This window comes from Centroberyx affinis, unplaced genomic scaffold (genome assembly GCF_046629955.1).
Source record: "Centroberyx affinis isolate AG114_WGS23_722 - 3 ecotype Tasmania unplaced genomic scaffold, CSIRO-AGI_Caff_v1 ptg000748l_1, whole genome shotgun sequence".
Classification (NCBI taxonomy): Eukaryota; Metazoa; Chordata; class Actinopteri; order Beryciformes; family Berycidae; genus Centroberyx; species Centroberyx affinis.
In genome coordinates, this window is record NW_027279361.1 from 36,484 (window position 1) to 49,952 (window position 13,469).

Consider the following 13,469-nt stretch of genomic DNA (forward strand, 5'->3'; position numbering starts at 1 on the left):
AGACAGACACGTTGCAGCACAAAGCATCAGGGGAAAGGTGATAGTCAACTTTTTTTTATTACGTTACATGAACACAGCAACCACATCGACATAACTACTCTAATAAATTGTGTATGTCAACTCACTTTTATAACATTTCATGTACACAACAATCACATAGACATAACTACTCAAATAAATTGTGTATGTCAACTCACTTTTATAACATTTCATGTACACAACAATCACATAGACATAACTACTCAAATAAATTGTGATAGTTTTATTTAAAATATATTGTTGTATATATACTGACACATTTTAAGTAAAGGGAAAGTATATTGATACTTTTTAGGATAAAACAAATAAAATAAACTAGATCACAACTATTTAAAGTATATTAACCCTACATGATGGATGTAGCACTTATTACAGTGTGTTGAGTTTGGAAGATCCAGTTGTTTACTCACAGTTGGCCCAAATCTGAGTGTAAATTGTCTCCAGCCATTACTGATTTTCAATTTTCACTGAGATGTTTGCTTTATAAATGGTAGTGCTTCTAATGAAATACCTGTGCATGAGTTTTGCTCAACACCAAGTCATCTTGTTTATATGTATTTTGTTGTCCATACTTAACAATGTTATGCTGCCCAATAGTAGCCCAGTGTAAGGTTAGGCAGATTAAGGCCTCCTTTTTGAGTTTCTTGTTCTTCCACATACTGTAAATTTAGAGATTAGTGTATCTCGTAACTTAAATTTTGCTATAGAGGCTATAGGTCGAGATTGGAACAGGACAAGAAATCTGGGCTGGATATTCATTCTCATGGTTTCTATTCCCCCCATCAGTGGTAGAGGGAGAGCCTTTCATCCCAGCAGGTCTGCTTTCACTTCATTTATACATTTTCCATAATTTCACCTAAGTAGAATTTAGAATGGAGAACTTTCACTTAGTCGAGTAACATTTGATTAGGGGTATCCATACTTTGATTAATGTAATGGGTTGATACTTTGTCCACCACTGTTGGGGGCGCAGGTGTAGTGACACTTCACACTGAGACAATCAGACAACAAGTGACAATTGGCAAAAAAACAACTTGTGGCAAAGTGTAGGGAACAAGATTGACCAGCCTGTAAAGTTGATCACATACAGGTCAAAGATCATTCTGGTAAAAGTTGTGTTGGTGTCATGCGCAACGCATGACACCAACGTTAGCCAATTGAATACAATTAAATTTTAAGGACACTGACAAACAACAACTTATCAAAAGACTTGCACATACTTAAAAAATATATATATAATACACACATTAGATATTACTTTTCAGTGCTAGTGATACGTTTTTAAATATTTGCAAATATTGGTGTGTTGTGATTGTGATTGATTACAACAGATATAAGATTAAAATTTGGAGCATATCCATCTCCCTCCTTGTGTCTCCGGTTAAAGTCAGTTCCTCATGTCACCAACAATATTCCATAAATAATAGCTCTACATCAGGACTATGAGAGATTACTGTTTGATTTCTCTCGTTCTGTAACTTTGATCACAAATGAGGACAATACCAGTCATTACTGTAACACTCTGTAGCAGGCTGGCACACACACTCATTGCACCCTCAAGAAATTTAGACGTCTCTATAATATCATGTCACACTTAAAGTTTGGAGTATTTATCTCGCTGACTATAACCCTCTCTTTATAATTTTGTCCAGTAGATATTTGTTGCCACTACAGATCTGTTGCAATGAGCCTACAGCAGTAGCAGAGTCTGGCCTTGCATGAAGATCATCCATGTCAGATTTTTACCTACAAAAACCCTTAGTGAAGTGTTATGGCAAATCGTTTTAACATTTAATCACTGAGGTTTACTAGTTACTTGCTTCAACTAGTTAAAATTCTTTTGTAACAAGTAAAAATGTATTTACAACTAGTTAGAATGACAATTAATGATGTAAAACAATTTTTACTAGTTATGAAGACTTATTATTTTGACATGTAGCAATTACAATTCAACTAGTCAAAATTGATTTACACATATCTTTAATTAAATAACTGATATCAGTAATCCCATTGCTACTAGTGATAATGAGGGTAACTATTCTGTTTTTACATGTAAAAAAGCATTTCAACTAGTTGCAATGTCATTTTAACTTAACTTTAATTCCAATTTCAGATATCAACAATTACATTTCTGATATGTACATATCATTAACCTAATTCTTACTAGTGAAAAGGTACTTCATGAATATGCAACAGTTTAATTTCTGATATGTAGCCTACATAACAGTTACATTTCAGATATGTACATATCAACAACTGAATTCTTACTAGTGAAAAGGTGCTCATGAGTATTCAACAAATGCTAATATAAGGCTATGCCTGTTCAGTCCCCTTAGGTGCAGTTGAAGGAGTAAAACATTGCTCACTCCTCACCCAATCTTCTTCTAACCCTTGTCGAAGTCATCTTCAGTAGCTAATCCAGTGGGTTGCTAGGTTAGACTAATGAGTTACCACCCAAATTAACAGTCAGCTTCTCATTTTCCACCAGCTGGTTTATCATTGGCAAGATCAGTAGTCGACTTCGGCCTCTATGGGGCCATTATTGTAGCAGAACTATTTGCAAATGTGTGTGGAGAGTTGTGTAACTGTATCTCAATCTATGTGTGCATAATCAGATTTGTAAATGTGTAAAAGAATCTTTAAATGCGTACTGAGATTTGTCAATGTGTGCAGGAATCTGCAAATGTGTATTCAGAATCCGTGTGTGCGTAATCAGATTTGTAAATGTATAAAAAAATCTCCAAATCTGTATTTAGATTTGCAAGCGTATTGAGATTTGTAAATGTGTAGACAAATCTATAAATGCGTACATAGATCTGTGAATGCAAATCTGTAAATGCGTACATAAGTCTGTAAATGTGTAGACAAATCTGTAAATGCGTACATAGATCTGTGAATGCAAATCTGTAAATGCGTACATAAGTCTGTAAATGTGTAGACAAATCTGTAAATGCGTACATAGATCTGTGAATGCAAATCTGTAAATGCGTACATAGATCTGTGAATACAAATCTGTAAATGCGTACATAAGTCTGTAAATGTGTAGAAAAATCTGTAAATGCATACATAGTTATTAATGGCTGAAAAGTCTAAGTATTTTGCTTCAAGAGCTGGAAATACAGAGAAGTCATCAGTTACAACTCAGGCAGGCCTCTCAATTGGCTGTCTTTTTACACGTGACTTACTCACTTCTGCCATGGCAGAGATCTGCAAATGCGTATGGCGATTTGCAAATGTGTGTGGAGTTCTATTTCATATAGGCTTCGCCCTCTAAGAGCTGCCGCTATTGGGTTCATCCCTCTTGCGCATGCGCAGTCTGAAGATTTTCTTTCCCGCCACTTACGCTACAGTGGCTACACTCAGGTCCTCAACTATAGAATATACAGCGTCGGGACCTGAGCTCTGCTCCCAAAATTTCTTCAGCGATCAAGCAGTCAAGAAGATAAAGAAGTCGTCTCACCACGCCGGAGGAGCTGTCCGCTTGTGTACCGCCTGCCGGACCGGCTACAGTCTTACAGCTGGGGTGGAGGTCTGACTGCCGTCAGACCTCCACCCCAGCTGTAAGACTTGCCTGGGCGCCGTTCACGGCGGGTTAGCGTTGACTCCGCAGGCCTCCTGCCAATTCTGTGCTCGACTGCCTGTGGAGGATTTGCAGGGGCGGGCGGACGCCTTCACGGCGCTCCAGGTGGAGGGAAGCGGTGACGGTAGCTGGGCTGACCGCGGCGCCGTGTGTCTGGACAACGAGCTGGACAAGATCCTCTGCGGCAACGACTTCCCAAATATTCCGGAGGAAATCCTCGATGGCGGGCACGAGTCAGCCGGCTCGGCTCCCTCCATTTCGGGCTCTCCTCCCGATTCTGCCGTCTCCCCGTCGGGAGACCTGGAGCCTGATCTGAACAGAGCTTGGCGTCGATCCTCCTCCCCAAGGCTACCTTTGTTGGTAAGTCTACGCCTGCCTATCTGATTACTCGCACCAGTGTGCAGCGCAGATCACAGCGGCGCAGAACAACATCGCCCTAAACAAAACTATTTGCAAATGTGTGTGGAGAGTTGTGTAACTGTATCTCAATCTATGTGTGCATAATCAGATTTGTAAATGTGTAAAAGAATCTCTAAATGCGTACTGAGATTTGTCAATGTGTGCAGGAATCTGTAAATGTGTATTCAGAATCCGTGTGTGCGTAATCAGATTTGTAAATGTGTAAAAAAAATCTCCAAATCTGTATTCAGATTTGCAAGCGTATTGAGATTTGTAAATGTGTAGACAAATCTATAAATGCGTACATAGATCTGTGAATGCAAATCTGTAAATGCGTACATAAGTCAGTAAATGTGCAGACAAATCTGTAAATGCGTACATAGATCTGTGAATGCAAATCTGTAAATGCGTACATAAGTCTGTAAATGTGTAGACAAATCTGTAAATGCGTACATAGATCTGTGAATGCAAATCTGTAAATGCGTACATAAGTCTGTAAATGTGTAGACAAATCTGTAAATGCGTACATAGATCTGTGAATGCAAATCTGTAAATGCGTACATAGATCTGTGAATACAAATCTGTAAATGCGTACATAAGTCTGTAAATGTGTAGACAAATCCGTAAATGCGTACATAGATATTAATGGCTGAAAAGTCTAAGTATTTTGCTCCAAGAGCTGGAAATACAGAGAAGTCATCAGTTACAACTCAGGCAGGCCTCTCAATTGGCTGTCTTTTTACACGTGACTTACTCACTTCTGCCATGGCAGAGATCTGCAAATGCGTATGGCGATTTGCAAATGTGTGTGGAGTTCTATTTCATATAGGCTTCGCCCTCTAAGAGCTGCCGCTATTGGGTTCATCCCTCTTGCGCATGCGCAGTCTGAAGATTTTCTTTCCCGCCACTTACGCTACAGTGGCTACACTCAGGTCCTCAACTATAGAATATACAGCGTTGGGACCTGAGCTCTGCTCCCAAAATTTCTTCAGCGATCAAGCAGTCAAGAAGATAAAGAAGTCGTCTCACCACGCCGGAGGAGCTGTCCGCTTGTGTACCGCCTGCCGGACCGGCTACAGTCTTACAGCTGGGGTGGAGGTCTGACGGCAGTCAGACCTCCACCCCAGCTGTAAGACTTGCCTGGGCGCCGTTCACGGCGGGTTAGCGTTGACTCCGCAGGCCTCCTGCCAATTCTGTGCTCGACTGCCTGTGGAGGATTTGCAGGGGCGGGCGGACACCTTCACGGCACTCCAGGTGGAGGGAAGCGGTGACGGTAGCTGGGCTGACCGCGGCGCCGTGTGTCTGGACAACGAGCTGGACAAGATCCTCTGCGGCAACGACTTCCCAAATATTCCGGAGGAAATCCTCGATGGCGGAGTCAGCTGGCTCGGCTCCCTCCATTTCGGGCTCTCCTCCCGATTCTGCCGTCTCCCCGTCGGGAGACCTGGAGCCTGATCTGAACAGAGCTTGGCGTCGATCCTCCTCCCCAAGGCTACCTTTGTTGGTAAGTCTACGCCTGCCTATCTGATTACTCGCACCAATGTGCAGCGCAGATCACAGCGGCGCAGAACAACATCGCCCTAAACAAAACTATTTGCAAATGTGTGTGGAGAGTTGTGTAACTGTATCTCAATCTATGTGTGCATAATCAGATTTGTAAATGTGTAAAAGAATCTCTAAATGCGTACTGAGATTTGTCAATGTGTGCAGGAATCTGTAAATGTGTATTCAGAATCCGTGTGTGCGTAATCAGATTTGTAAATGTGTAAAAAAAATCTCCAAATCTGTATTCAGATTTGCAAGCGTATTGAGATTTGTAAATGTGTAGACAAATCTATAAATGCGTACATAGATCTGTGAATGCAAATCTGTAAATGTGTACATAAGTCAGTAAATGTGCAGACAAATCTGTAAATGCGTACATAGATCTGTGAATGCAAATCTGTAAATGCGTACATAAGTCTGTAAATGTGTAGACAAATCTGTAAATGCGTACATAGATCTGTGAATGCAAATCTGTAAATGCGTACATAGATCTGTGAATACAAATCTGTAAATGCGTACATAAGTCTGTAAATGTGTAGAAAAATCTGTAAATGCATACATAGTTATTAATGGCTGAAAAGTCTAAGTATTTTGCTTCAAGAGCTGGAAATACAGAGAAGTCATCAGTTACAACTCAGGCAGGCCTCTCAATTGGCTGTCTTTTTACACGTGACTTACTCACTTCTGCCATGGCAGAGATCTGCAAATGCGTATGGCGATTTGCAAATGTGTGTGGAGTTCTATTTCATATAGGCTTCGCCCTCTAAGAGCTGCCGCTATTGGGTTCATCCCTCTTGCGCATGCGCAGTCTGAAGATTTTCTTTCCCGCCACTTACGCTACAGTGGCTACACTCAGGTCCTCAACTATAGAATATACAGCGTCGGGACCTGAGCTCTGCTCCCAAAATTTCTTCAGCGATCAAGCAGTCAAGAAGATAAAGAAGTCGTCTCACCACGCCGGAGGAGCTGTCCGCTTGTGTACCGCCTGCCGGACCGGCTACAGTCTTACAGCTGGGGTGGAGGTCTGACTGCCGTCAGACCTCCACCCCAGCTGTAAGACTTGCCTGGGCGCCGTTCACGGCGGGTTAGCGTTGACTCCGCAGGCCTCCTGCCAATTCTGTGCTCGACTGCCTGTGGAGGATTTGCAGGGGCGGGCGGACGCCTTCACGGCGCTCCAGGTGGAGGGAAGCGGTGACGGTAGCTGGGCTGACCGCGGCGCCGTGTGTCTGGACAACGAGCTGGACAAGATCCTCTGCGGCAACGACTTCCCAAATATTCCGGAGGAAATCCTCGATGGCGGGCACGAGTCAGCCGGCTCGGCTCCCTCCATTTCGGGCTCTCCTCCCGATTCTGCCGTCTCCCCGTCGGGAGACCTGGAGCCTGATCTGAACAGAGCTTGGCGTCGATCCTCCTCCCCAAGGCTACCTTTGTTGGTAAGTCTACGCCTGCCTATCTGATTACTCGCACCAATGTGCAGCGCAGATCACAGCGGCGCAGAACAACATCGCCCTAAACAAAACTATTTGCAAATGTGTGTGGAGAGTTGTGTAACTGTATCTCAATCTATGTGTGCATAATCAGATTTGTAAATGTGTAAAAGAATCTCTAAATGCGTACTGAGATTTGTCAATGTGTGCAGGAATCTGTAAATGTGTATTCAGAATCCGTGTGTGCGTAATCAGATTTGTAAATGTGTAAAAAAAATCTCCAAATCTGTATTCAGATTTGCAAGCGTATTGAGATTTGTAAATGTGTAGACAAATCTATAAATGCGTACATAGATCTGTGAATGCAAATCTGTAAATGCGTACATAAGTCAGTAAATGTGCAGACAAATCTGTAAATGCGTACATAGATCTGTGAATGCAAATCTGTAAATGCGTACATAAGTCTGTAAATGTGTAGACAAATCTGTAAATGCGTACATAGATCTGTGAATGCAAATCTGTAAATGCGTACATAAGTCTGTAAATGTGTAGACAAATCTGTAAATGCGTACATAGATCTGTGAATGCAAATCTGTAAATGCGTACATAGATCTGTGAATACAAATCTGTAAATGCGTACATAAGTCTGTAAATGTGTAGACAAATCCGTAAATGCGTACATAGATATTAATGGCTGAAAAGTCTAAGGGTTAGATACACGCTAAAAGATACAACATTGGGATTGATAAAATAGTGGTGTGTCGGTAAAATTCAAGATGGGAAAGGGACAGTCGAAATTAAAGCAGGATTTGAAGTTGGAGTTGCCAAAGGCAGAGAGACAGAGAGCAAAAGATATTCTGAAGACCCGCAGAAAAGAACAAATTCTTGTTTACCAACCAGGGTCTCCAGCAGAAATTGTAAGCAAAGAACTGGGACAGAATTACGTTATCCCATTCACACATAGCGTTGACTCCGCAGGCCTCCTGCCAATTCTGTGCTCGACTGCCTGTGGAGGATTTGCAGGGGCGGGCGGACGCCTTCACGGCGCTCCAGGTGGAGGGAAGCGGTGACGGTAGCTGGGCTGACCGCGGCGCCGTGTGTCTGGACAACGAGCTGGACAAGATCCTCTGCGGCAACGACTTCCCAAATATTCCGGAGGAAATCCTCGATGGCGGGCACGAGTCAGCCGGCTCGGCTCCCTCCATTTCGGGCTCTCCTCCCGATTCTGCCGTCTCCCCGTCGGGAGACCTGGAGCCTGATCTGAACAGAGCTTGGCGTCGATCCTCCTCCCCAAGGCTACCTTTGTTGGTAAGTCTACGCCTGCCTATCTGATTTCTCGCACCAGTGTGCAGCGCAGATCACAGCGGCGCAGAACAACATCGCCCTATTGTCCTCAGCTGTCTCCGCCATGGCCACCAAGTCTGGGGCTTTTTCCCAAGAGTTGGCCACGAACATTGGCAAAGCGATGATGGCTGTCCTGACTCTTGCCACGGCGACAACGGTGCTGTCATCCAGGATTATGGCGTGGCAGACTATGGTGCAGCGGAACATCTGGCTGCACATGTCTCAGCTTCCCCCTCTTATCCGACGGGAGCTGCTGGATGGTCCCATTGCCCCCGATGGGCTGGTTGGATCACTCCTCCAAAGTGCCACAGCCCACCTACAGGAAGCAGCCGAGGAAGCGGAGAGGGTGAGGAAACACACCTTTTGGGGCAGAGCTGCACCTGCATCATCCGATGCACAGGGATGCTCGCCCCAAAAGGCGCCGCCCTGCACCCGCTGCTGCAGCTGGGCCCCCCCGGGCACCCGCTGCGGCACCACTTCCTCCCCCATCGCGGTATCCTCCAGCGGCAACCCCGACTCGGCAGGCTCCGCGCCGCCCGGGCAAGTTCCGGTGGCTAGCATGTACCTGGCCCAACCCAGCCGTCGAGCCTCCTTGCAAACAACAGCATCAGTGGCAATCACGGGGCGTGGGGATTGTGTGGCTCGATGCAGCTGAACCAAGGAAACACAACGGCCCTAAACAGCTTTTTCCTTTCAGGCAGTTCGCCGATGCTCTCACTGAGCTTTTTGCGGCTTTCCCCACACAAAACAGAGGCTCGCCGTGGCACACACAAAACAAAATGGGTTGAGCAAAACAGCTCAACCCAAGCAAGAGCGGGTGATTTTCAAAACACTCCCTCGCTCATTGGACCGTTCTACTGACGTCATCGTTGCCCCTCCTCAGGGACAAGCGGACGTTTGTGAGGACAGGTTTTCCCACACGGCAGCATCGGGCAGCTATGCGAGTGTGGGGACGGGGCTTCAGATGTCAGCGGGCCATTCATTGGTCAATGCAAAGAGGCTCCCCGCCGCACACACAACACAGTGCAGCAATGCTGCCGGTCACTTCCTCACATTTTAATGAGTAATATATCCTCCACTAAAATGTGCTTCGCTGACCGTAAAGCGTTTCCAACCACCTCCCTCCCATTGGGGCGAGTTAGTGGTGGTATCTCAGCACGGCCTTTTTCAGACTCAGTCTTCGAGCACATGGAGAGGAATGCTGACGCTGTTATACGTTCCCAGCTCTGCAGCCAACACCAGCCCTTTTCATTCCGCCCTCCCATGGGCTGTGATGTTCACAGCGGCGGAGAGGGCGACAAGCTGGCTGTATACCATGGCATCGGATGCTCCACAGACATGCGCGCGCCCGCTTACAGAGCACTGCTCAGCGTGGCAAATCCTGTTACCCATGAATACATGGATGTCAAGGTTGATTTCAAAGGGCTACACGCTCCAGTTCGCCAGTCCACCCCCCATTTCTCAGTGTGGTGGAAACGACCATGTCATCTCAATCAGAGATAACAGCCCTGAAGGCAGAACTAGCAGAGCTTCTGGGGAAGGAGGCTATCTTTCCCGTCCCTCCAGGAGAGGAGAAGGAGGGGTTTTATTCTCGCTATTTTCTCACATCAAAGAAAACAGGCGGTATGAGGCCGATTTTGGACCTGTCCCTGTTCAACAAATACATTATGAAGCGGTCTTTTCACATGTTGACAATCAGACATGTGTCAGCGATTGGTTCACATCCATCGACCTGAGAGATGCATATTTCCACATCCCTGTCATTCCCAAGCACAGGAAGTTTCTGCGCTTCTCCTTCCAGGAATCCAACCGGTTACCATTCGGTTACTCTCTGGCTCCGCGCACCTTCTCCAAGTGTATGGAAACGGCGCTGGAGCCATTACGCAGAAAAGGGATCAGGGCTTTGTTCTACCTACACAACCTAATCCTTATGGCTCACTCCCAGGAGAAAGCTGCACTCCACACAGTGGAAGTTGTACAGCATCTGCAAACACTGAGTTTCGCCATGAACTGGCAAAAGAGCTCTCCGCTCCCCACCCATTAATTCGTCGTTAATTTACCTGGGTGTGGACTTGAACTCGCCACCATGAGAGCAAAGCTGTCCCCAGCCAAGTTGGATGCGCTAAGCTCTCTGCTGTCTCACATCGCACCTCACAGAGTGGTGACGGCGCTGTCTGTGATGCGTCTGCTAGGCATGATGTCTGCAAGTCATGTGGTGGTCCCTTGGGGACTCCTCCACATGAGGAAAATTCAGAGATGGTTCAGCCGCCTGCGTCTCGACCCAATACGGCACAGAAGATGCATGCTGTCCATTCCTCCCTCACTGCAGTCAGACCTGGCATACTGGAAAACCCCTCGTGTCCTGTCGACAGGGGTTCCCCTCGGGAGAGCGACGTCACACACATCGGTGTACACAGACCCGTCTCTTTCCGGCTGGGGAGGGATGATGGGAGAATCCTCCTTCCCTCCACATAAACTGTCTGGAACTGTGCTAAAGCACTTTGTTCTGATGCTGACGAACAGGCATGTCATAGTGAGGACAGACAACACGACAGCGGCAGCATACATCAACCGTCAGGGCGGTGCACGCTTTGCCCGACTGCTGGAGATAGCCAGGAGCCTCTTGCTGTGGTCTCACAGACACCTGCTCTCCATCAGAGCGGTGTACATCCTGGGGGTACAGAACTGCGCTGCGGACTTGATATCTCGAGGCGGCCCCTCGCACAATGAGTGGGAACTGAGTCCCACACTAGTTCAGATGTTGTGGGACAGGTTGGGAAGGCGAAGGTGGATCTGTTCGCCTCACGAGAGAATGCGCAATGCACACTGTGGTTCTCCATGAACGCACGAGACAATCCTCCACTGGGAGTGGATGCCTTCTCTCACTGGCCGTGGCCCAGGACTCTCCTTTATGCGTTTCCCAGAGTTCCCCTGATTTCTCGCCTTTTAGCGCGCATTCAGGAGGAGAACCTAGCGGTTATTCTGGTGGCACCAGAACGCACGAGCGTGTCTTGGTTCCCAATCATGGTGCAGCTGCTGGCAGGGAAACCGTGGCAGCTCCCATGGCGCATCCTCCACCTCCCGGTAATAGGCCAACAACTGTAGGCCTGGCCGCTGAACGGGAGCGCTTGGAAAGGTTAGGTCTGCCCCCTGCGGTGGTGCGCACTATCCAAGGTGCGAGAGCCCCTTCTACTACAGCGTGTTACGTGGGTAGATGGTCTGCTTTTCAGTGCTGGTGTGTAGAGAGAGGCTCAGATCCCACGTCGTGTCCTCTGCCTCTCGTGTTAACCTACCTTCAGATGCTGTTTTTGACGCAATGTTTCTGAGTCCTCCCTGACTCATTCAGTCTTAAACGTGCTAGACCACAGATGATGCATTGTCAGATCTGGTGTTTTTACACACATGCCAAATGGTGCGCCCCCAATCCAATCATCACGGATTAGTGGGCTGCATGAGGGATCATTACGATACGTAATCGTCTCACATTCTGTAACGGCAGCGTTGCGTGGAACGAGTGTTCTATCACTCGCCTTTTTTCCACGCAAGGTTGACATCAGGACAACCATGGCACAGCCGGTGTTTTCCTGCCTTATTACGCTTTGTATTATAGGGTTGTGAACTGGTGTATGTTATCTGCTTGAAGTCCTTAGTGTCTCAGTGGGCATTGACTACATCAGCTTCGCCCTTAACCCAGTAGCGACAGCTCTTAGAGGGCGAAGCCTATACTCATAGAATCTGGAGTTATGGTAACATAACTAACGATTTGTCTGTACCGCTATGCCCGCACTGTGCCTCAGTAGCTATACAGCCTACATACCACCTGTCGGCGGTAGCACCCAGTGATTTTAAGCGTGACATTGCTGGGCTGGGTAGTTTATGGGGTGCCATGCCATTGTTCCAACGGCCGATTATTCCGAAACCCCAATAGTCCGAAACCTCCATGCCTGGCTCCATCCACAACCATGGATGTATTTCCAGCTCTTGGAGCAAAATACTTAGACTTTTCAGCCATTAATATCTATGTACGCATTTACAGATTTGTTTACACATTTACAGATTTATGTACGCATTTACAGATTTATCTATGCATTCACAGATCTATGTACGCATTTACAGATTTGTCTACCCATTTACAAATCTCAATACACTTGCAAAATACAGATTTGGAGATTTTTTTATTATTATGCACAGACAGATTCTGAATACACATTTGCAGATTCCTACAAAAGTTGTGTGTCTTTACCAAAAACATAGCCTACACACAGCTAAAGTGAACAAGCAGGTTTCTTATTTTGTCAGCACACTGGTAACATAAGTATACAGTTTGTCAAAGTCATGGGCATATTGGATCTTCTTCTCCAGTCCTCCAGTTCAGTCTCCCTGTTGGGGGCTGCTGGGTTCCTGTGGGTCCTCTACCTCTTCTCCTCTAGCTTCAGCTCCCAGGAAAAGGGGAAGGAGCCTCCAGGACCTAAACCTCTTCCCCTGCTTGGTAACCTGTCGATAATTTTTTGTAATTTTGAAAATATGGTTAATAAATATGTTACAGTTTTTCTTGATTGCTAAGACACATTTCTTGAAATTATGCTCCATTTCCCAAAACTCTAAACACAAATGTATAACTGCACACTCATCTTCACAAACTTCAAACTTCCATGTCAAAACCAAACTCTCCACTCAAAACCATGTAATCTTACATCTAAACCAAACTTTGCCTTCAGACATCACACAAAAGCCATCAAATACACACACACTACAAAACAGCCATTACACACTTGTGAGATCAATTCAAAACACTACCGTAAAAACCTGTTACTGCAATGAATAATGGCGCTTCTGGTTTTCCCCCAGAACAACCTCTTTACATGATGAACACAATATAAACACACAACACATGTATACATTTTCAAAATGTTTAATTCCTCAATGTACTGTAGTAAAATAAACTGAAATTGAGTGAAAAAGTAAATGTACTGTAAAAATATGCAGCTGATAAAGAACGTAGAATACAGTAAAATAATTTCCATGTATTTACCAATATAAACCAATTACTGTAAAAAAAAAAAAAACAGTTTGTAGATAAAGAAAGAAATCACATTTATTCTGCCTCAGCATCCCAATTTGAGAATCTCATCAGA